General features: G+C 38.9%; 1 protein-coding gene across 1 annotated transcript in view; it reads left to right on the top strand.

Annotated features, from left to right (window-relative positions):
- The first annotated feature begins 6,598 nt into the window (after positions 1–6,598).
- The window catches only part of gcgra (glucagon receptor a), a 38,679-nt gene continuing 19,357 nt past the window's right edge, over positions 6,599–25,920 (top strand). The window contains exon 1 of the mRNA XM_088008415.1: positions 6,599–6,924. The gene's annotated coding sequence lies outside the window, so the exon portion shown is untranslated. The remainder of the gene's footprint in view (positions 6,925–25,920) is intronic.

Genomic DNA, 25,920 nt, shown 5'->3' with positions numbered 1-25,920 from the left:
GAGACAGAACTTTGACGTGAATAATTTCCTTTTAATGATTGTTTTAATATAATTTCTCATACTTTTTTTTTTTTTACAATTATTTGAATTATCTGTTCATCACTATCAGCCGAAAGCCCAAAACAAAACTAATTTGAATAATAATATTAAAATTAGTATTCAAATTAATAATTGAACATATAAAATTGTATTTGAAGATTTTCTGAACAAATTCCCAAAACTAACAATCCCCAACAGATATGAAAGTGGTGGGCATCTGACAGTTTTTGGCATCTGTCTATCGCAGTGTTTCTCAATGCTGCCCTGCATGTTTATGGTGTTTCCCTTTTGCCCCACACCTGACCTGAATAAGTGTGTGATTAACAGGCCTCTTCAGCACTTCATGGCATGCAGAGGAGGTCGTGCAATCATTTGAATCAGGTGTGCTGGAACAGAAAAACATTTAAAATATGCAGGGCCCTGAGGACCGAGATTGAGAAACACTGCTCTATTGAAAGCTATGAGCACTTTAGACTCCACTGTTGATATTTTGCGTCCTATCTTTGGCTTGCTTTGTCAAACTGAAGTGAGGAAAAACAGATTTGAAACAAAACTGCTCCTGCTTGTTTCCCTAACTTGACAGAAATCCAAATCTAAATTTGTCACCAAATACACTAGAAATCATCTCTCCTTGGAATAAGCTGGGGCGCAAGGAGCTTTTCTGCTTCTGGACGCGAATCTGAGTTCGATTTGAACTTATCACTGCCCTTCCATAGCAACAGAGATTTTAATTATGAACACTGCTGGGTGGGCGGGACATTTGGCGTGGCCTAAGTGGGAATAAAAGAGAGTGCCAATAGTTGTGGGAATGAAGAGATAACACTGTGGGTCAGATGGCTATTTTTACACTCGGGGCCAGGGTCCAACTCTGTGACACAAGCTTCTGGGGTCTATTGTGCCTCCGTAGTTCACAGGAATAAACACCTGCTGCTGTTCTCAGAATAATTATACACACTGTGAGAGCTTTCTAAGAGCGTGCAGAACGCCAAACACCAAGAAAATGTCTCCTAATGCCATATATAGGTAATATGCCGCTTGTTTACATGAGTAGAAAATGTTCTTTTTCCTGCATAATAATAATTACACTAAATAAAGCCTGAATGTGACAACGTGAGCAAACAAGGTGAAGTCAAACTACGTTCTCAGTCAGATTTATTAAGAAGCCCCCACACAGTAACAAGAATAGGATTACTGAGAATTCAATAGATAATAGCCCGGAATCGAGAAGATCGATCACTACTTATCAATATTTAACGTGAGAACGCAAAGATTTGAAGCCAGCGGAGCTAGATGTTTTCCATGAACCAGCATTGAAAACAAAACAAACTTTAGCCCTAAAATAAGGAACTTTTTTTTATAGCCAGGAACAAGAAATCCATGTTAAAAACATTGAGCTTTGCTTCTGCATTTATTGATCCCACTAACAATATTTTTAAACTATAAAGCAAAATAAATGAAAGCATTTAATAACCTCAAGACTTTGATCCAATGCATGTAGCTAAATGAACATGAAATTTGTTTACCAGACACATATCAAGTCTTCCTCCATTTTCTTTTGCCCAGGTCTAAATCCTACAGAAAACTATAATCTTTTAACATTAGATTGTTTCCCCACTTAATAAATCCCCTCAAATTGATGCTATTTTTCAAAAATATTCAGCATAAGCTTATGCAGATAGATTAGATTAATTCTTAAAAATGTTTTTTAAGCAGCTTTTACTCCCAGAGTGCTAAAAAAAATGTAGTCTATATACTTTTTTAGTGCTACAAAAAAAATGTATCTGACTCTTCATCATATCTTAATTTAAAGATTTTGTCTCAAACATAAAACAATTCATAAATAATAATATTTGAACATTACGTATAGCGTTCCATTTATTGATTTATGATACAATCACCATTTGAGACGCCAAGCGAGAATGCAGAAAACATTCCACTGTTTCATAAGTTGCCACTGAACATTTGCATTAAGCCTCTCCATCAATCACGAAAGCTCCTTCACATTTCCGAGATGCGGGGTTTTAATTTGACCTCACGGAGGGGAACTTGACTTGTGATAACATTATTCTACGAAGACGACTCTCCAGGGAGAATCACTCTCCTGCCAGCCGGCTGTCAGGGGCGGCAAGGCGAGAAGCACAGCTGATAGCCCGTCAACATGACCGTACATCTATCAGCTCCTTTCTGATACACCCTGACAGCGTCACTGACGGGGATTTGGCCGGAGAACGCACAGAGGGAGGTGGGGAGGGAGGAATCACATGAGAGCGCAGAAATGCTTCAGTGGAAACACACAGAGTGTTTGTGCTCCATGTCGCCTTGTTGGGGGAATTCAACCCTCGCTGCTAAGAAAGAAACACATCTGTTTTCTGACTACATCTCAGAAGCTTTTATTTCACTCCTGAAGTCAGACTGGGTTAAACTGTTTAAAGATGCATGCGGGAGATTTTTCCCCTCCGACGGCTTCTGAATGAGGTATTTACACCGAGTGACAAGCAGATCTGACACACTCAAACCCAATCACCTGCAAAAACAAGACATTTTGGTTTTACGGTAACACTCAAACGCCTCGTTTCTTGTGAAGCAGCTCAGGACGGTTCTCTGTGTTTACGGTAAAATCAACATGTGAGAAATGCAAATTGTGAGCCACAGCTGAAACCAACGTCTTTTGAAAGCGTCTAATTCCCTTCCAAGCTATGAGAGAACGTTTATGTGTTGCAGCGCCATGAACTCATGTTGCCATGGGGAAAATAAGGCCTGATCAAATGCCAGTGCCATGGCCAGACTCAAAGAGCATGTTCAGAATCAGGGGTTGGGGGGGGGGAACAAAAACACAGACCTTTCTCTGAAGGGACTGGCAGACCTGAGGCCAGAATACATCTAACCCTGACACACACAAAGCACTCTCATCTGTCCATTAGTTCTTCCAGTTTCTCTTTCTTTCTGGATGCTTTTTTCACCTCGGCGTTGACTAAAATTTTCCCAACTCCGTGGATGAAGTAACCAACTGGCTGCGAGAGCATCTGAACGCAAATTTGTCTTGACAGCGGTGGAGAAATTTGAATGAGGTGTAGGCAAACACTGCGAATTTATTTTTGTTTTCAAGTGGTGGCGTGAAGTGTGGCGTCTGGGATCTGCTAGCACTTGCTGTTGCTACTTGAAACCACGAAGACGACCGGCTAAACGTGTTCATGCTTTTACAGAAGGGCGATCTCTCGCTATAAACGCAGATTTTTTTTTTTTTTTGGAAACATTTACAGTAACTATGCTGAATGCAGAGTAAATTTAGACAACATCCCGATGAGACCAATGGGATTAGAAATAGAAAAGGTGGGAAGTGAGAATAACTTTATTTATATTTGTCTAAATGTTACCAGTTAACTTTCTGATATTATCTATTCTAACCAGTAAATACAATCCTAAACCAATTGTCGGACAAGTGCATCTCAATTAATTAGAATATCGCTGAAAAGTTAATTTAGTATGACCAATTCAGCTCAAAAGGTGAAACTTGATTGATTATTGTAATGTCTCAAGCATTTATTTCTGCTAAATTTGATAACTGTTAAAAACTTTTGTGCCTCAGAAATTTAAAAATATTCCATCTGAGCAACAACAACAAATTACCACAGAAATGTCATTGTGCTGTAAAGTTCGACATGTATCTGCCTAATACTTAGCCACAGCTCCTTTTGGTTAAATTACTTCATCAGTGCAGTGCAGAATGAAGAGGACCAGCCTGTGGCTCGGTGGTGTTTGTGAAGCAGGTTGCTGTAAGAGAAGCTTTCAGCTCGGCTGGACTGTTGGGTCTGGCGTCTCTCGTCTCCCTCTTGGCAAACCTCCATACATTTTCTATGGAGCTTAAGTTAGGAGAGATTGCACACAGTGATATCATGGTCACTAAACCAGGTGTTGGTGCTTTTGGCGGTCTGAGGGGTTGCCAAGTTCTGCTGGGTTTACATAAAGCGTTCTTGCTAGACAGCTGTGCTGACTTTGGACTTGATGAAACACGGTGGACCAACAACAGCAGTCATAGCTACGAAAATCATCACTGACAGTGAAAGCTGCGACTTGGATTTTGTGCCTCTTTGCTATTCCTCCAGATACTGGAACCTAAACTCTTAAAATAAAAATAAACTAAGAATCTATGTTGATTTAAAAGCAGTCCAGTCTTTTTTCTCTATAGTCCAGGTAAGATGAGTCTGATATTTTCTCTGGATTGGGAGTGGTTGTCTGGATACAATACCTACTTATAATAATGTATTGGCTATTAAACACTTTTTCCTTCCATTGAACTTCCCTTTATAGTACTTTTTTTTATAGCAATGATCTTCTCCATCCATGTGAACAACAGTTGTCACTGCATACATAATACAGGTGTGTTGTGAGAATCTTTACCTCTTTTAGGCTAAATATTCTTACAACACCTAATATAGAAATAATTCCTCTTGCATTTGGTTGATACAATATTAAGTTTTTGCGTCAGTCAGAAATTCTACAGCATCCAACGTCTTTTTCTTTTTTGTAACTCGATGAACTCCGTTAAGGAATGAAAAAAAAAAAACAATTTTAAAATTCATCAGAGTATAGTGGATAATCTACACTATGCAAGATGCGTTCAGGAAAGCGAGACGCTTTGATACGCAGAGTCACGCAGCTCTTATAAAAGGTTCAATCTGCTGCTGAAGACCTCACATACTCTGCCTCAGGGCAACGAGAGGCTGAGATGTGGAGGAAGGGCTGCACCTGATGAAAATGCGTTTCAGCATTTCGCTGTGGAAGTAAGGATGCCTGACTATTAGACCGTAGTGTTGTGTGTGTGTGACCACGGCCCGCAGGAGCTCGGAGCGGTTCTTGCATCACCGCTCAGTCACGAGTTATCCTTGTTCCTCTTTTGTTTCACATAGAGAGGGCAAAAGTCACATACAGGAGCTGCTGTTGGCCAGTTTGTAGCCCGGCTCAAAGCTCAGCATCCTCAGCAGCAGCAGCTGTTGCAGCGTGCGACTGATAAAAACATGAGTACGTGGAGCTATTTGACCTGCTGACCCCGTCTGCTGACACTGGCTCCTTCATTAGCAGCAGTGCAAGCAAAAATGAATGACTATTACACATCTGAAAAGAAAGAGGACATGTACAATTATCAAAACAATTTGCATTTAACAGGGAAGTAAATATTAATACTTATGAAAGTAGGTTAAAACGTGCTGTGTTTCAGTATATTTTTCACAGAGAATATATTGCTTCAGCTGTACACAGCTTATTGACACAGAAGGTCCTTGAACTCTATTTATGGGCAAAGTTCACAGTATGTAGTTTGATCAGTAGTGTGTTTTGCAAGGAAAACCGTTTTGCTGAAACAGTCCCTGCCACTATCAGAAGAAGTCTGCTGCTAGGAGGTGATTTCTTCGTGAAAAGGTGTGATGACCGGTGATGAAGGCGATTGATTGAAGTTGATAAAATGCAAGAGAAACACCTTTTGTTGTCTGGTGTCGTTCAACATGATTTTCTTGAGGATTTAAAACAACGCAGACAGCGTGCGGTGCTCCTGGAAAGCATTTATCGCTGCAACACTCTGCAAAACTGTCCACCGGGTGATTGATTAGCTGCCCAAAAAAGAGCTAGTGTGAGAGGAAGAATCCTCAAAGTAAACATACATCATTTCAGCTTGGTGTCTCCACGGTGATCACATCAAATTTAAGTTTTATTTAGAGTAAAGAGAACGCCGGAGAGAAACACACAAGAAATAACAGGCTCAGGTCTGCTCAGCAAGACAATTTACAGAAAGAAATTCACAAATTTTAGAGAAATTACAGCTGAGAGGAGAGCATTGTGTTGAATATTGGTCATTTTTTTCAAGCAGTCAACGTCTTCTTAACTTCACTTGAAACAATCCCTGTTATGTCAACATTGTTTAAGGAATATTACCCGCTGTAATGTTTTTGGAGTTTTATACGTGTTCATTTTGGAATTATTTTTAAAGTCTGATTTAAACTTTCTGAGATCTTATGATGAACCAGCCCTGCCTCTTCTTAGAGCCTCCAGACCACCAGTGGTCTCCCATAATTGCAATTGCTTAAATTTAAGCGAAAGGTTTATTTATCTATGGAAAATGAGGATATTATTAGACCTAATTTGATTGTTTTTAGTATTATATATATATATATATATATACCTGAACTTGTGTGCAAAAAATAAACATCATAGTGTGACCTTTCTTTGTGTTTTAACTTCGGTTTGTACATAAACACATCTCAGCAAAAGATGACCAATTATCCCTGATTGCTTTAAGCTCCGCCCCCTTTCCCAGATTCCACCACATCCCCTGCTCTAAGCGGACACATGACAGTGGTGATGTCCTGAGCGACAATTATAAACCCCAAATAAAGCTACTGAATAGGAAAAATACAGTCAATTATTAAAATATTGTCATATTCATATTTTGACCTTCTTCACACTTTTGATAAAATATAATTGGTCAGAAGCGCTTTGCATCCATCTTTCGTCTCAACACCGAGGCGACACCCTCCTCCTCCCCCACCCAGCGTCCAGTTGCGTCACGCGGCTACAAGGAGTAGAGCGGCTCGGCTGAAACACACACACACACACACACACGCGAAAACACACAAACGGCCACCAGCGCCCACCGCACACACACACACAAAGTGTTTCCTTTCCTTTTACTCCTTCTTCAGGAGTTTCGTTTGAAGCCGCAGACCGACGGTGTTCGCGGTGTCGCCGACAGGTCGGAGAACTGAACTTCTTCCCGAGACGCTCCAGAATCTCTGTTGAAAGTTGGATTACAGCGCAGCGACCTGAACTGAGAGGGAATAAAGCTGCTCAGAGGATGAGCATTTGGGATATCAGCGGAGCTCAGTGCTGTCAACGGTAATTTGTTCCATTATTATTATTGTTAATATTATTATTATTAGAATCATTATGTAGTAGTAGTCATAAAAAAATTTGTTTCATTTTCTTTTGCTGGTTGGGGTCAAGTTTACATTTTTTGATGTTTTTTTTTTTCTTTAATTCCATCAAATGCACTTAATGCTTTTTATCGCTACATTATCAGTGCAATTCCATCAACACCATCCTTTCATCTGCAGCATTATAAACCAAACCCAGGTGCAGAGAAGGAATTACTGCATCATGTCTGTGCAAACTGGTTTAATCTAAATTGCTCCAAATGAATATGACTCATTTAAGTTTTTTCTTTGAATTATAATTCTAAATTTAACTTAAAACGAGAGTGCAACAGATCACATGAATGTGTAACTCCTGCCTTTATGAGGCTAAACCAAGTGAGACATAAAGTGTATTTGTATGTTCCCAGACATTTAATTAATGTTAATTTCCACTATTTAATTTTTACAGATTAGAAAGCCTTTTCTATATGACGGCTAAAGTTCTGCCCTCTTTGTTTCCATAATTGCATGCCAAACACACAATTATATAACACATTAAAGGCTTACCTAGTCTATGATATATAACTGTAATTACACACCAGGGAAATGGTTCTTCTTAATGCACAGTTTAACAGTGGATAAATCTGAATTTGATTGTTACGGGAGTTAATTGTCCAGGAACCATTCTGTTGTTAATTAGACTCACTTGAGCGGCATCATGCAAACCAACAAAAACATGTGGGTCCTCGGTCCCTTGTGCGTCCTACTGAACCGGGTGTTTGTGAAAAACATGGTGCATTTTCTGTTAAACACCTACCACACACAAGTAAACAAAGCGTATTCATTAGCAGCACATCTGCTGCAGCAACGCTTCGGAGCAGGACAAACCTCACCCACCTTGGTGAGGAATCAGAGTCATGCTCGCAGGTGCACCGCATGGCTGAGAGAGCTTTGTCTGCATACAGTCTTTGAAGCTGATTTGCAAGCGTTAGTGGGCGGTGATGGCATTTCATTGAATACTGAAAGTAAATTTGTACACAAAACTAAAGTGACCCTCGGCTCCGGGAGAGCTGATGGACGACATGTGCAAGGCTCAGAGTTCAACTGTTTTTGTGGTTTTAAAACACGGGATCTTAATTTTGGGCGAGTGTTTTCACTTGGCCATTTATTTGAAACTCTGAAAATAAAGAGCACTTTGTGGTGTTTTCTTGGTTCTGTGTTGATGTATAAAATACAATTTTAATTTTCATTAGGTGTTTTTTTTTATATATATGTCTTTGGGAGAAGAAGGTTGTGAGGGACAGCTTGTTAACAGTAGGAGAGATGAAGCAACTAGGTTGAATACAGCTTTAAGTTTTATGTGTTTCATTATCATATGACTCATTGAATTTCCCATAAATGCATAATAAGTCACTGACAGTATGATTAAAAGTAACTTCTGTAAATTAATAGCGCCAAACACGATTAAATCATCTATAATTTGTTATGCATGCAAATAATTTGCCCTGTATTTGCTTTGTCCTTATAGGATAAGATTTTTTTTTCACCTTTCTATTCTTGTTAGAAAGAAAATGAAAAATTTTTAAATTTAAAGCATTTAGTCATCTCGTGAAGGTATATGACGGCCTATTTGGAGCAAGAAATCAAGATCTGTGAGACGGCGGCTAAATATGGGTGAGCAGTGTGATACTTAGACGGCCTTGACAGCTTTAGCCTTTTAGTGTGATAACTATGAGGGTTAGTTAAATTGATAGGTGGGAACAGAGAATAGAAAGGCTTGTTTCTTGTATCCATCACTGCCTGTAGTAATAAGTGAAAAAAACAGAAGGCATTGAAGAAGAGAAATGAATCTGAGCGAGACAAACCGCGAGTAAAGAGACGAGACGCAACTAAAGGAAGTTAAAAGAAGAGCCTCAGCTTGATCTTCTCTATAGGAGATGAGTGAGAGCAAGAGTGTCTGTGTCGGCCCACATCGAGTGATCATGAGCATCATGTGGGGCACTCCGGGTTCTGATTCAGCTGGACCCTCTGAATGAACCTAGCAAGGCTAATAATAGATTCCACAACAACGAACCGGCAGCCCAGATTGTGACAGAACTCTGATAAGAGTCTGTCTAGATTAGAAAGCCTCTGTTCTCGTAGCACCTTGTCAAAAATACACAGTTTGTCAGATCCTGAGGGCAATTTGTTGAAAAGAAAACCGAGAAGAGTCTGTCAGAGAATCTTGGATGGTTGTTTTAATGTTAGAGTAATTCCAACATTAAGGATTTCACAGCTATTCCATTGCCCTCCCCATCACTGTTGATTTAAAAAAAGATTGCTTTGTATTGGTTCTGCCTCAGTTCACTGTATATTTTGATGATTTCCCACCTTATATATTTTTTTTTAATCAGGTTGGATACAGATTAACTAAATTTTCTTGAAGAATGTTAAATATGTAATGTTGGACTAACACCAGAGGATGGGAGTAAGACAACATTAAAATGTTACAGTAATATTATATTAGCAAAATTAGACAAACGTAGCAAAAATGTACAATTCAACCGGATCAGGCCACCCTCTAACCCGGTTAAGCAACACTTCTAAAACGGGTTCATCCGTTTTATTTTCTCCTCTGAGACGTCAATGACTCAGTTCCTCTATTGCTTCTGTCTGCTTCCTGCACAGGAGCATCAATAAAAGCTGAGCACCCAATCAGAGGACGACTTAATGTAATGTGTAAAGATACCTCACGTTAGAATAGTCCAATAATATCAATGCATTCAGTTCTTATTTTCTTCGTTTTTAAAACGCGTTCTTCATATTTCAAGGTGAACAAAAATGGCAACAATCACCATATAACTGTTTTAAGACTGGGGCTGGTTTCACATTCAAAGTTGTAATCATTGAAAAGTTCACCTTTAAGAGTTTAAGGCAATCCATTTTCAAAGTTGTGCAATTTTTATAAAACTTTTTAAATTACAAAAAATGGGCAAATAAGATTATTCACTTATATTGCTGAATTGAACACTTGTCAATGTCATAAAACATTCATAATTTGGAAATTCTGGGATAGTATGTGTGGAAGAAGAGGTACAGTATTTAGAGGAAACGATTTTTTTCTTGTACAACTCAGTAAGACACAGTGGTGCTTGTTGCCCTTTGTTTGAAGGGAAACATTTCCATTTCTGGGGCAGATACTTCTGCCATTACCCTCTAACCTGTGTCTCTCAAAAGCCGTCCCAAAGAAAAAAAATTAAATTTGGATACTTTTCCTCACATTTTTGTAATCTAAAACCGAGCAGAGCAAAGACGTTTTATTAGACTGCTCTAAAGCAGCAGCAAACAGAGTTGTCCCCGTCAAAGTAACGAGAGGTTTGAATTTTTTTATTTGACTGGTTGGCTTGACTATTTTGTTAACTGTATTGTCTCTAAAGGAGCTTTTTGCCTGACCTTTCACACTATACAGCCTGTAGGGTTTGTTTACAGGCTGACCCTGACTTTCTAAAAACTCAGTTTCTGTTGGACGGTTAGATGTATTTATCTAAGCCAGAGTTCAAGCCGAGATGCCAAAACTCTGGCAAAATAATGGCACAGGAGGAAAGACAAAGCATGGTCTGAAATCCCACGTCTTAGCAAATTTCTGCTGCTGTGCACACAGTGCTCATTCAGAGGCGGTTCTTGTGCTGCCAGACCCGTGCGGTTACAGATTTGGACAGCTTTGTCCATGAGTGAGTGTAAATCTAGACGTAAGATTGGAGGCTCCAGGAAATCAAATTTGAAATTTCTGATAAACAATCACATGGCAATTTATTTCCTCAACATCCTCTTTAGGGCAGCTCCACAACATTAAATCGCATGATGTGCTTAATTTTATTTTATTTATTTATTGCTTCTCTTCCAAACTGGAAAGTAAAAAAATAAAATAAAATAAAATTCCAGTACAAATGCATTCTTTAGAGAAATCAATCTACACGCGAGCCAACTGGTATTTGCAGCAGAATATATTTTGTGGTTAGATCAAGCTTTTTTTTGAATGGAGTTCTTTCATGGGGTCAACTTAATGGCTGTGCCAGGCCGCTTATTGCTTGTGTTTGTCATTGGCTGAAACAAACAATTTCACCAGGAGCTTAGTTGAATGTCCCTGTGGTTGGTGGTTCTGGCTCATTAACAAACTGATTTCAGCCACCTAAATGGACAAATTAAACTTGTAAATGCTTTGTGGAGTAAAAGCATAAAGGGATTTGGTTGTGTTCACCTCTTTGAAAACAGAATCACTTTAAATTTTGCCTTTGCAGAATCCACTGGAACATCAAAATTGGAAAAAAAAAAAAAAAAAAAGACACCCGGCGGCAGACTGTTTTTTCTAACATATTGGTACATTTAGATTTTTAATATAATTTTTTGCCAGACAAATATCTTTGAAATTCTTTCAGGTGAGGAATAATTAGGACACCTCTAAGTTTACTTTTGCTTGAAATAGCTAGAGTCACACAGTGGTGCGTCACTTTTGGTTACACATGATAAGAAAACCGTTGCTCAGCACGTTAAAGTAGGTTTGCCCTGTTTAAACCTCTGACATTTAGTTTCATGAGCCCCTCACAGCTAAAGCGAGACTGATCACCATGGTAGGACTAAAAGAGCTTGGAGCTAAAACAGTTCCTGAGAGAGAAAACGTAGGCCATAACTCCTGGAATAATGTTCTCTGAACAAACGGGTCTGATACAGAATGATTTTTAGGCACCAGAAAAGACGACATATTTGTTACAAGTTGTTGTTACGCATGGAGCTGGAAATGTCATGGTTTAGAGATCCTCTGCTGGATCCTCTGCTGGATCCCTAAGCCATAACATTTAATGCAAGGACTGGGTGAGAACTAAAAAAAAGGAAAGTCACATCTCAATGATGCCGCAAACTTCACTTAAATGGTGTCAGAGATTGACGTGTGCACGAAGGCATTTCTGCAGGCTAATAGGGTGAGGATGTCCTAACTTGTTAATATCTTTTTTTTTCCATTACTGGAATAAGTTGAATTATTTAGGTCCACAAAGATAAAAGAAAAAAAAAGAAAGAAAAAGGTTGACATATGAAGGTTTCGTAATTTGGGTGACCTGATTTATTTATTTTTTTTCTAATTGCTAATCCTTATTGTTTAAAATCCCAATCGAACTTGAGAAATCAGGACCAGTAATTAACTTTGTGGAGCAGCAAACAACCAGTTTTTATGAAGAATACATTGACCATTGCTTAAAGCCACAGTCTAATGGATGATTGTGCTGAACTTTTAAGCACCTGCTTGCTTAAACCAATAAGGCCCAAGTAAACTCTAATAGTGTGTTAACAGCTGAATAAATTTCAGTTCCTGTAATGAAACCTCTTTAAATCAAGTTTGCTACTTCCGAAGCTAAATTGAACCACTTAATCTTATTTATCGAGCCAAAGTAGATGCGTTTTCGACTGCTGGAGAAGTTAACATCTTTGTGTTATTTCCTCATACAGACCAGTCACTAAGAGAATTATGGGCTTGTTTCTTTGCAGACATGTGCACACCTAATGTCTTGGCTGGAAACCATTTAGCCGTCTGCCCATTTTCAACCATATATTTCTGGTCTCTGGTCGGCGTTTGAGCCCATTTCCTCCCAGTTTCTCTTGTTCCGTACAGAAACTAGGATCAGATATTTGCCGCTACACATTTCACCACTTACCCGTGGTTTGAATAGCTGCCAGCTTCTTACCTTCTTGACCTAGGGTACAATTCAAGAAAGTATTTCGATGTTGTTTCCCTCTTGCGCTGGAAATTAAATAATCATTGTGACAACAAAAAGAGCCTCATTGTACAAAAAGAACCTCAAATTTATCTTGTTTACTCTGAGCTCTATTCATTTTCTGTTCACTCAGTCAGAAACTGTTACGTCATACCATGTTTTTCAATTTCTCACACAGTGAACATAAGAAACCTATTATCATCTGTAACAGGCATCATTCTTGGTTCTGTAAGAGCTTTGCGATGTCAGCTTCACAGCACGGAGACTCTCCACCACATTCACTTTGGACATCGGCCAGACTCCGAAAGACTTAAATCACATTCTTTCTGCCTTCACTCAGTCGTTTGACTAAACTCTCAGAAGTCAGGGGCTCATCGAATCCTGTCACGTTCAAATTAATTAGAAATTAATTTTTAGTTTTAACTTCACATCTACTCACTACGTAATATCAGCAACTTTTGGAGCAAATCAAACCTCTTTCGAGGAAATCTTCGCCATATGGATTTGAAGCTGATTATCTCCGTGACTTTTTAACCGCCTGGCCTTTAGCCTCACATTTTTTCTTAGAAATAGTGGAAACTTTAAACATAGGTTTAAACGTCCAAAACTGAAAGCCAATTTGCAGAGCTTGCTTGCTAATTTGCACAAATTTCCCCTGGTTGTTGCTGTTATTTCAACACATTCAGAGTGACTTGGAGCTCCTGCGCAGTGTCAGTTGTCTCTACTTAATGGGTCTCATTATGCCAATGACCAGGCTGTTGAAACGCAAAGGAGCAGGTTATCCAATAATAATAAAATGTTGTAATGCAAATCAAGAGCTCTTAAATTAGAGAAATTACCAGAGGGAAGAATTTAAAATTATGTTCTATTTCCACCACAAAAGGCTGCAAATGAAATCCCAGCCCTAAAAGTGGTAGTTTGGATTTTTAAAAAAAATGTTTTTAACATGAAGAAGACTGAGAGAAGTTATAATAAAAGTTAGAGGTAGCGTGACTGTGTTTAACATGGATTTCTGCCTTTGTTGAAAGGAGTCCAATCTGTAAATAGCTTTTTGGTTGAGGACCCATTCCACCGCTTCTAGTGACAAACTGGTGCTAGCGCTTGCTTATCACCAGTTCCTTGTGTTTCCACCATCACAAACACCGGCACTGATAAAGGCCAGATTAGCACTAGAACAAAATGAACTCATTATCCCTACTCTTTCCTGTGCATATTTTGATATCACCTCTCACAGAGTTTAATAGTAGTAATTAATTATTTTTAATCACAATGCTCAAAGTTCAGTTGGCTCCACCTTTTGTGTAATACGCCTATAGTCGTAACAACGCTTTTTGCAATTTTTTTAAAACAGTTGAACAGAGTCTTAAACATTGTGATTTGCACACAATATTAATGATACAAAATGCTCATATTGTCACGTCTCTAGCCCCGTTTTGTTTGAACTAGCATTAATAAAATAGGCTGGTGACGTCACAACATTTGCTTGCAGGGATGGAGAGGAAAACAACTTGATTTATGAGTGTTCTTAGCTGGAAAAACTATGTAAGTAATATTAAGTTTAATCTCTGAGAACCTATCTGTTTAAGAATCATGTGTTCTGGGTTCATTTTACAAACAGGGTAAGATGATGGCAACTCATAGCAACTCCACAGAACCCCATTTCAGTAAATGACATTTTTCTATAAGTGACAAAAACATCTAGAAGTGGAGCTTAGTTTGTACAACTGGCAGATCTAAATGAATTGGACTGAACAAAATATATTTTTAAATAAAATATTAAAAAGTTGAGTCTTCCAGCTGAAAAAAATAAATAAATACCTTCAGTGTTTCCTTAAAAAAAATAAAGTCATAAAGGCTCCATTTTCCCTACTGATGCCTTTAGGCCCCTCTGTCTAATAACATGCAAAGCAAACCCTTGTGAGAAGTCACAAATGATTTAAGTCAGATCCACAGATTATGAAATTTTGAATGAATAATTGTTTTAGGAGACCTTTCTATGGCATCACGACTAAAACATATATTTTTTTAAAAAAAGAATCACTTTTCAGATTGATATCGATCAATGACGTCTCTGTCCCTGGCCGTAATGCCACATATGAAAAGCATCTTTTATTCTTTGGTCTCGACTTTCTCTTTGTGACCAGTTTCAAGCAGGCAAAAAAAAAAAGAAGAAAGAAATCCCATGTGTTCGAGTCATATAAATCTATCAAACTGTCTCCAACTTCGATTATATAAGTAGAATAGCAGGGAGAGAAGCCAGAAAAAGTCTGTTATTAAAGCAAAACGCGTGCAGGCCAGCAATATTTCAGTGTTCCCTTTCATATGTTAATACTTATTCTAACCTCTTTATGTGTCTGGTAAGTAGCCGTCTGCAGAAAATCAGCATCCCCATTAAACTCAATCAGAGCCCAAAGATGAACTGAGACGAGCCTCATCATGCTGCAGAGGTCATGACTGGACCGATCAGAGGATTCATAAGTTATGCCTTGCTGAGAGGAGTCAGTGGGTTGTGATGATGAAAACACACTGCTTGTGCCGTCTTTCTCCAAGATGAATTACACAATCAGGCTCAGCGTGGCCGATATGATTACCCCAGTAATGATCAACCTACACGCTACTGTGCTGACCGAACGGGGGCCAAAGGTGCACGGCTCATCTGGGGTCACTCTTGGTTATCTGATTTGTGAGTTTTTAATGGTGGCACTTAAGACATTGTGAGGCTCAAATCTCACCCGTTTGGGGCCGGAGGGATAAAACGTGCCTGGAGCCTCTTCCTCACAGAGAGAGAGATTTCGGCATAATGAAAAACCGCCCGGTTTAACATACAAAAGAATCAATACCTGCAGAGGGATTCGAAAAGATCAAAGAACACAAAAAAGCCTCAGTTTTCGTTTGAACTGCTTTGTAAGTCCTGGAGGGGGTAAAAGTATCGAGCCGTTTTCTGTTTGCTCAAATCTTCATCACTGATGCGCTAAAAATACCCCTCTTCTTCCCTCGTAATCTGTGGGGGTCTAGGGTCAAGTGTGGCTCGTTTTTGCGTCCTGACACAGTGTGTGTTTTTTTCGCCGTCCAGTGCCCAAGATGCAGTTTCCTCATCCCAATGGCTATTCAGCTGGAAACTGTAGCAAACCCTCTCTTTGCCATGGGCTTTGGGTCACACACCAACCACATGACAGCATTTCTCCATCAGCAAACAAGTCGTCTTTACATTCAGGTCCACTGTCCACTTCAAAGTTTTGTTCTTTTTTTAAGGCTCTTATCTTGAGTGGGTTTTTTTGTTGTTGTTATTTTCTGAGTGAAACAATTTGCAAAAAAAAGATAGGGAAGTAAAAAAAAACAAAAAACTCTGAAGCTAAATAACTCAGTCAGAGCTGAAGCACCAATGCGATGGATTCCTATTGTTATTGAATGTAGTGCTCAGCTGGTCAGGGTGCCCATCTTCACTGAGAAAGAAGCAAACCACAGTGGAAATCTCAGCTTTCTTTTCCTAGAGGATGATTTCACAAGAAGATGTGAGCTGTGAAAAGGGGAAACGAATTTAGACACGATGCACTTTTTTTTTCTCCCCACAGAATGGGTTTCAGCCATTATGAGTTAGTGTAGCATATGGAGCCCAAAGGAGTCCAGTCTATTTCCACAACTGTGAGTGAAAACGCTTTTCTATCATCTGGAGGAAATACACTGTTATTTTTGAAAATATGATGAATAAATAACAATAAAAAAACAACAAAATTAATAACGAGAACACAATTTCTCATAAAAATGTCTACTTCAAGGGAATCAACATTACTTTTTCATCTTTATACATTTTTTATTTGCTTGGAACAACACCATGTCAAACAACTGAGGTGGAAGATTATGCAGAGCTTCACAAAACAAGGCACAAGCCAACGAGCCTCCTGCAAAAATGCATCAGAATGCGCCAGCAATTACAATTGTTGAATGTTACTTCAACAAGCAACACGGGCTCCTTCTGCAAAATCCAAGTGAGACGAAGCACATTGAATCTGTCCTTGTTTGTTCACGAAGTGAAAATTTACGAGCGCCCCGAAGAAGCAGTTCGTCTGCAGAAGCGCCTTACTCTTCAGTTCTCTGTTGAGGTTGCTTTCACAATGAATAAATAATCTACCACATTCTCCACAAGCTCCATGACCGTCTGCAGCGTCTTCCTACTATGATCCAACCACATATGGACACAATCACATTACACTGCAGGCCACAAACTTGCAGAATGGAGCTAAGTGTTGCAAGATCATGTCCTGCTGTTGCAGTGCTAAGGCCATTATGGGGTTTGTTGCTCAGACATTAGGTGAGGATGTGCAGCTCTGCCAGTGGCTCTGTTCTGTGCGGTACTGACTGCATTCACAATCCACCGTAGAAAACATCGCACAGATCCTGAGTTTTGAACTTTTAGAGGGATGGATATCTCCCTCAATCTCAGAAGTTGAAGAACCTTGAAGTCCGTCTTGTTCAAGAGCGATAGTAGCGTAGAGCAGGAGATGAACACGAGGCCTGGAGTCTTGTCTGCAGACATGTGTCTCGATTAGTCCATTTCTGTGCTGATCCACAACTGTGATTAAACAAGCAAGTAGGATGAGATTCGTCACTAGGGTGGTTTGAAGGTGAGCTGGTCGCCTTTGCTAAGATGATTTACAGGAATATGCTATGAGGAAGACATCTCAGGGGGCAACCAAAAACAAGCTGGAGACCATAACCTTTAACAAACTAATTAAGAAAAACACGATATCCAAAGCAAAGCCATTCCCAAGCAGCACAAGCTTTCAAGACACATTGCATCTGAAAAATGACTATGAAACTTAAGGGCTACAAGGTCTTGACTAGGTTATCGGAAAGTATTAATATTAGAGCTAATTCCAGTGGGCATAACTTTTCCTTTATTGTTGGAGCACCGAAGTATTTGTTAAAGTAATACGTTGTAACAGTTTGCTCAAATTTTCCCCAAATTGGGCAGAACGCTCCATTTTCTCACGCATTTGGCAACACGAGTTGTAAAAACACAGCCAAATGTCCTTGAGCGGCTGCCGCTGCGGTCAGCAGTCTTGCTCTGTGCTGTTTGTTGTTTGTTCTGCTAGAAGTAAATAGTTGGGAATTCGGAGTGTTTGTAAACGGACGGGATCCGAATTGCAGACGGTGTCAGGATGTCTTCCAGCAACATGTTTTTGTCTGCGTTACCTTTGGATGAATGGAGCCTTTCTGTCTCAGAGGCTTGGATTGTTAGCCGGCGTTGAAAAACAACATGCGGTCCTGCGTCACCGAATAGCCTGCTGATGTCAGTGTGCTAGCAACCTGAGAGGCGGGACGTGGATCTCCAAAATGCTGCGGATAATTCAGGAGACATTGACCTCTTTTCACATTATTGCAGTATCTTATTGTTCAGGATCTATTTTAGGAAAATAGAAATCTCCAGTATATTTAATGGTGATTAAAGTAATCAAGTTTATATGTTTTTTTAAATTATTTAACATTAGAAGTTTTTAACAATTGTCATGTTGTGCAGTTATACCAAGCAAAAGCCTTAAAAAGGAGGGAAAAGGGAAATATTATTGCTGCTGTTGAAATCCACATATACACCCTTTGGTGTGCATATCTTACAGAAGATATTACTGTCCTCCAAAAGTGACACAAAACGTGACAAAGTGGAAAAATAAAGGCAGTCTTTTTAAAATAATTTGACTGAAAGTATTTTCAAATCTTTGTTGAACCACTTTACATTTCCGCTGTCAATAAGCTCGCAGAATTGGGAGAGTTTTAATTGGAGGGCATTTATTTTTCTGTCATGACTTCATTATGTTTAAGCTGTTTGACATGTTGACTTTTTCTCGTTCCAACATGATTTGCACCTCTTTCCTGTCACACACCATCTTCTTTAAAGAGTTGCCATTGAGTTTCCTTACCGCTCTTCTCTGAGACGAGATGTCATCGACTAAACACATCAAATATTCACAGACAACTAACATCCTGACGGCATAAAGAGCTGCTTATATTCTCCAAATTAGTCCTGAGTGTTAAGGTCTGAAGGCTCGGGACACTCTGACAGTTTGCATCATTGTGTTGTTTCTTCTTACTTTCTGATTTAAACAGCTCTGGAAAAAAATTAAGGGACGACTTAAAATGATCAGTTTCCTTGATTTTACTTATTATAGGTATATGCTTGAATAAAATGAACATTGTTCTTTTATTCTATTAACTACTGACAACGTGTCTTTGAAATTCCATGCAAAAGTTTAGCATTTATTGGAAGAAAATGAGAAATGATCAAAATAACGAAAAAGATGCAGTTCATATTCCTTTAGAAACAATAATACTAATGTTTTAACTCGGGAAAAGTTCAGGAATTAATATTTGGTGGAATAAGCATGAGGTTTTTCAGTGGGGTTCAGTGCAGTAGTCTCATTTTTTTCCAGAGCTGTGTGTGTATATATATATGCATATATATATACTGCTCAAAAAAATAAAGGGAACATTTCACTTTAATTTTGTGTGTGGCTCCAAATCCAGGCCTCCATTGGTTAATACATTTGATTTCCATTGATGATTTTTGTGTGATTTTGTTGTCAGCACATTCAACTTTGTACAGAACAAAGTATTCAATGAGAATATTTCATTCATTCAGATCTAGGATGTGTTATTTGAGTGTTCCCTTTATTTTTTTGAGCAGTATATATATATATTCCCACAGTGGGCCACTGCCATGGCATTTTATCTCTACTAGTGACAAGTGGATGCACGGATGAAACAGAATGAATGTCTCACAAATTAATAATCCACGCTCCCTATGTTAAACCCACAATGATAATGCAGCAGTTTTAAGACTATTACTAGCTATAGTTTTATCATCTATCCCTTGTGACTTGATGCATTGGGACTAATTTTCCATTGAAGAATTACAAAAATTACATACCACTCAAAAAAGTCCGGTAACACAGCGTTGAGTGGAAGAAGAACAATAAACTTGTTTTTTTTTTTTTTTTAAGAGACTAATTTGGTCTCAAAATCATCCAGGAAGTAGAAAAACTCAAAAGCGATCAGCGTCATCAGTGGTCAGTAAGGAATATACAACATGAATCAAAGTAACTTTGATGTTTACATGCAAATGACCTGAAAACCATCTGACTCATTTTAATGTGTGTTGGCATAAACTCGGCGTAGAAGCCTTAAATGCACCTAGCTTATGAAAACAGGACGTTTTATTATATATGGCTGTAACACTGAACTTATTTTTTGTCACATAAAATGCAACCTTATGATAATTGCATTACAAATATTAATGGTAAAAAATAAATAAATAAATAATCTAGATAAAGTTACAGTAAGGGCTTTAAAAATAAGCATTGAAATCACCCCAAACTCCAGCAGAGAGGCAGTGAGGTAAGGAGAGATCCGGTGTGTTTTGATGAGCTCCTCTGAGAGTTTTAGAAAAACAGGAGGAAAGAGAAGAGAATCGACTGACGAAAATATCAAAAAAGAAAATGGATAAAAACATAAATAAGGTTTTAGCAGAGCTTATGTTTAGCATTGATATACTGTAAAGGTTCATTTCTGCTGACCCAGATACAGTAAGTTTACATCATGGGAACATAAAGATCTGACATTTGAGTTAACATTGATTCTTCTCTCTGTCACTGACTCATATTCCCTAAAGAGCTCCTGGGTTTCTCTTTTCTTTTTTGCTTTCCAAATCTGGAGGTTGACATAATGTGACAGTTTGATATGCTTTTTCACTTGAATCACATTTTCTCTTGATTGACCGAGTTGTTGCTCCTGGACAGTTAATGTCACCCTCTACTAAAGCAGAGCATTTTATATTAAAAAAACAAAAAAAAAAACTTAAAGTGCAAGGTTTTTGATACGTTCAAACCAGTGTTGATCAGTAATGTAAAAGTTTAACTCATGCATTTGCTGCTGTAAATCTCAACAAGTACAATTATCATTGCAAAATGAATTTATGCATTTTACCAAAACGTGATATTTATATAATAGATAAATGTGATATTACACAGAACCCAAACTCTTGAAAGGGTATTTCTTCAGAGATGGAAGTTATTACTGTAGATTGTGGACCTTTTTCTACAGCACTTTTTTCCTTCCACTCAACCTTTTGCTATGATGCTTGGATACAACCAACTATCTATATATACAAAGTGCATCTGTGCAGACTAAGCTGCTGATAAGGTGCATGGAGTGAAATAACCCTGAAGAGTTATGAAGAGAGGGAGGTGCAGGTGGTAGATTGAGATAAATCACTTCAATTTACTGCAGTATTGCATTTAGCATTATGTCTGAAACTTGAGACCAGTGTGTAATGCATGTTGCTGCTCAGGTGATAATTAGTTTATCATCGGCCAGCCAAACTAATGCAAGTGATTTTCATAGTAGGGATTTTCAGTTCTTTGCAACTAGAACAAAAATACTGTCAGATCTGTGGAAACTTGCAGCTCATCGCGTCACACACACACACACACACACACACGGATTCACACACATATTGTTCATCTGTACATCTGTGGATGAATGAGTCATCGCAGTGGCCCGAAGGCCTGGATGTAACCAGCTGGGAAAAAGAGTGAAGCAACAACTCACTGCTGTTTTCTGGAAACACAGATCAGGAAGGACTAATTTTATTTCTTGTTGTCAATAATAATTACATTAATTAAGCATCATTAAATGATTCAACCATTTTCATTATATTTTTGAAGTGAGGCACCACTGACAAAACAGGTGTCAGAAACTTTTTCCCTTTTTAGGTCCAAAAAAAAAAAAATCAACCTGAACACTTCCAAAGTCCAAATTTTGAGTTGAGAAGTCAGGATCTCACCAAACCTGATGTAAACATTCTTATGAAATGTCCTCTAGGGTTACCACAGCAGCTGCCTTTCCTGCTCCACAGTTGCATGCATGTGGAGTAGGGAAATTTTTCTTTTACCCCACATGCCCTTCCTGATGCAACCCCTCCTGATTACTCCTGAGAAGGAAATGGTCTGAACTTAGACAGCTCAAAGCGCTTTACACAAGAGCCACATTCACAGATACTCAGATAACTTGGGGCTAAGTGCCTTGCCCATCGACATGTGACAGAAGGAAGCTGGAATCAAACCAATAACCTTCTGTTGGTAATTATATGCACCCCAATGAACCAACTAAACATGTTAATATGGTGGAAAAGATTACCAAAGATTAATGAACAAAGGAAATGGCGGGATCCACTGTCTTGAAGGTACCAAGGTCCTAAATTAGTCATCGAATCATTTGCATAACTCCTGTAATTTCTAATTTGTTTTGAGATTTATTCATTTTAACTTGTTTGTTTTGCTTAGTGCAAAATGTTGAGCTGGAGATGGCGTCAAAGATTAACAGCACATACCCGAACACGTCTCTATTTCAAAAAGCAACAATTGTTTTGGTTAAACTCTTGCGTCGATGGTTTCTCAATACTATGCATCCAAACTGTCAAATATTTAATTTGGACAGCAATCGAGATTTTTTTATTTGCTTCACACACTTGTCTAAAGTAATAAATCATGAATATATCTGTCCCAAACCGAGAGAACATAACTCCATCAGATAGAGTTGAGTTGTTACAGGAAATTTCTGCCAGCTGGATAAATTCAATATTGGTTCAGTGTCTTTAGGGTATTTGTAGCATGAAGAATGCCAGCCTTGTCCTCTCTGTTACTGTAGTGATTCAATTAGCATACTTTGTAAAAGACTTGCTCAAAGCTTCTCTAGGGAATCTGCAGTATCCCTGAGCTACAATTTTTGTACAAATGAGGATCTGTTTTGATAAAAGTGAAAAGACAGAAGAAGCATATGAGTTTATTCTGCTGCCCGGTCTTTCCCCTCACCCTCTCCTTCTTATTTAACTTGGTTTCCTCATCTGAAGGCTTTCACTCAGACATGAACCCAAAAGTTTAACTGAGCCCTTGTTGGGGCTGTTTGTGCAGCAGAAAAGCCAGTCCTCAGACACTGCGACCCAATCCCGCGGTTCTGCTTTGCGTCCATACAATAAACAGCACGGCCTTTTGCAGCAGCAACTTTTCCGTCATGAAGTGATGGATGTTCTTCCTCTTTTAAGCCAAACAGCCTGACTAAATACGGTTTCGGACATTCGCCGTATCTACGTCTGGGGTCGGAAATGTTCCACGACTCTACCACCTTATAAGACGCACCTCCCTAACGCGTGATAAAATCCAGGCTGATGGCAGAGTGACGGAGCAGCGCAGCAGAGCTCAGGGGATTACTGAGCATAAACACTTGCTGCCAGCATCCATAGGAGAGCAACAGACAACAGATGTTCGTGGGAATGGATGCTTTCATATCTCGACTACTTATCCCATAAATAGCTCAGAGACCATGAGAAATTGGTCCTTTTTTGAACTAGACACTATCTTAATATATTTGATATCTTTTGTGCCTTTCCTGTTATCTGGTGCATTTTTCCCCCTCATCTCCTTCAAACTTTATAGTTAGCGTAGATTTTTTTTCCAGTACTGCTTGTCGATTATTATAAAGTGCTCGCATGGCGTAGTTTGAGCTGCTTTCTTACATTAAAAATGATGCCAAATTTATGACCAAATGTTTATTGATCATAACCAGGAAGCAAAGTGCTTTGCAGATCTGCTTTGTGACTCTGCCAGGTCTGTTTTTGCACTTCCTTCTCAACAAAAGCTATTTTTGTTTCCCAGTTGGAATATCTACATCAAACTTGCATGGTTAATTTTTTTAAAGTTTGGCACTTGTTTATTCCTCCTGCCCCTAAATAAGTGGATTTCCCATTGGGCTTAATTAGGCAGTTTTATCTTATCAGCGAAGTTTTATGCACGGCATTCCTTTACACAGTTTCCGCAGCTAATTTTGTCTTTTGCATCAGAATATGAAATGATCAGTGCTGTTAAGTTTATCAATCTTTCAAATAAACACCGACATTCTCACTGTTCCATTTTGGCAGAGATAATGCTTTCAGTAAATGTCACCGTCAAGACGTTGTGTATTCGCAGACGGCACAAAGTTTGGCTCGTCCCTCTGACTTCCCGGTGCTGACAGGTGACACTGCAGAGCTCGCTTTCTGCTCGCTCGTTTGTTTATGCCAAATCTAAATTCAACCGGTGCAAATGTCACCGAGTGAGTTATTACTGCGATAAGTCCAATTTATTCCCATGAGACAAATATGAAATGGTAGATTAGTTTTGCAGCATAAGGCGCAATTTCTTTTTTGGCTGACATAGCTCGCTGGCTGGCATAGACGCCCCGGATTCATTCATTCAGCGACTTTTGAGTTGCTGGAAACTGAATTTAATCGAGCAGTGTCGTGTATTTCTCTTCCCTGAATATGCCGTTTGAGGGCATTTATTCAGAACCTATCAATGTTATTTAATTAAAAGAAGGAAAACCAGACAGTCCTCAGACTTACCCTTTAGCTTAAGTGACGTATAGTATATGTCTGAATTTAAAGCTTGGCACAAAAACCACTTGCATAAATATTAAATTATAGGGTTAGTACTATAAATGTCAAAATTTAAGTCTAAATCAAAACTATTAATACAGCTGGAAGAGTTTAATTTAAAATAATTTTAATTAAACAAAAAAAGTTTGGTTTTTTTTTTTTTTTTTTGGACGGGAGATAAGAAAACTATAATCCTTCTATTTACATTTTATATTTAAGAATGGCATACCAGAAATTACTTGCAACCCTCAAGAATCAGTGGAAACATTTTTATTATCATTACAGCAGCCAAACCCTTCCTATAATTGCTGACAAGCATTTTCCAACTAGGATTTTGCACGTTTCTGTCGGTATTACGAGGATTTATGTTTGCTGATGAGCTCCAAGCCTTTTGCGGTTGGAAGAAGGAAAACAATAGAAAGACGAAATGATCTGTTTAGTTTGACCATTTTCTTGATTCCAACAAATTCATTGTGCACCCTCCCTCAGACTTGTGATTTTTGGAAGCGGCGAAGAGAATTTTCTGAACACGGCACACGGCTTTAAACAGGAGTTTGAAAACAAGGTTCATTCCTTGATTAAACTGGCAAATAATTCCGAGAAAAATAATAATAATCCTTTGGGTGCGATTGCAACTCATTCTGCAACAAAGCAGAAAAAATATTCCTGTCAAACAACACTCACTGTTAATAAACAAGACTATGCATTTTATTAGTCATCCCCAGATAAACCATGGGCTCAAATGAGATCTCCATGACCGATTATGTAAACTGGTTACGCCACTAAAACTTCTGTCAGCGTTCAGGTTCGGCCGCTGCTCTGATCATTTGCAAAAACACAGGAAACCATGAAGGACGATGAACTTGGCACCCCGCGATTTGAAGGTTTCCAACGGGGGCCGTTGTTTGCAAAAAAAATATATATATATATATTTTTTTTAGTCCAAGTGTAAGCATGAAAGTGGCAACAAAGCCCTTCCTACACAAAGTCCCACACAGAAAAGCCTCGCACTCGCTGACACGGAGGACTCGAGTGCCAACATGTCCGCTTGTCGTTGTTTTCCACCTACTTTCATCAGATGCGACCTCTAAACGGGAAACGTTTGTCACTAAACTCGAGTAATCGGGGGTTACGGTTGCTGTGCTCCCACATTGTAACAGGGTCAGTGACGAACCGAGACGTTCAGAGCTTCAGCTCAGCAGCCCTAAATCAGAGCCCTGTTTTTTTTTTTTTCAAATTGCTTTCGAGCGCAACAATACCTCCTCCTCTCACCGTTTTCCTCGTACCGTGCTGCACAATAGAGTCCTGTTATGTCACTCTTTTGTAAATAGGGGACATGTTAAAGAATGGATTAGCAGCTCGTGGGGAGGACAAAATGTAAAACGGGGAGTTTGTTTAAATGTCTGTGTGAGAGGTGGAGGCCGAGCCAAACCTTGACACGTTTTCCAAACACAGATGTCGGAGAGCGAGCGGGCGGGCGGCATCGTATCCTCCAACACATCCAGCAAGCCTGAAGCAAGTTTACAGATGGATCAAGCCTGGCTGTGAACATCTGAAGCATAGTGACTTGTAGTACGACGTATTATTTTAAAAACTGCCCAGAAAAGGCGTGTGACCGTTCAAATATCTGGATTCTGTCAGTCACTGGCTGGAGATGTAGAAAAAAAAATGTTATTCTCTCAATGAAACATTTACTTTCTTTTGTTTTAATATAGCTCCGCAGTAATGTTTTAAAATTTGTCTTTTTTTTTTCTTTTTTTTTTACTGTACCTTT

The sequence above is a fragment of the Poecilia mexicana genome, unplaced genomic scaffold, assembly GCF_051168715.1.
Source record: "Poecilia mexicana isolate PSO_F unplaced genomic scaffold, ASM5116871v1 scaffold_8, whole genome shotgun sequence".
In the NCBI taxonomy this organism is placed as follows: Eukaryota; Metazoa; Chordata; class Actinopteri; order Cyprinodontiformes; family Poeciliidae; genus Poecilia; species Poecilia mexicana.
This window is presented reverse-complemented; position numbering and strand designations above follow the sequence as displayed.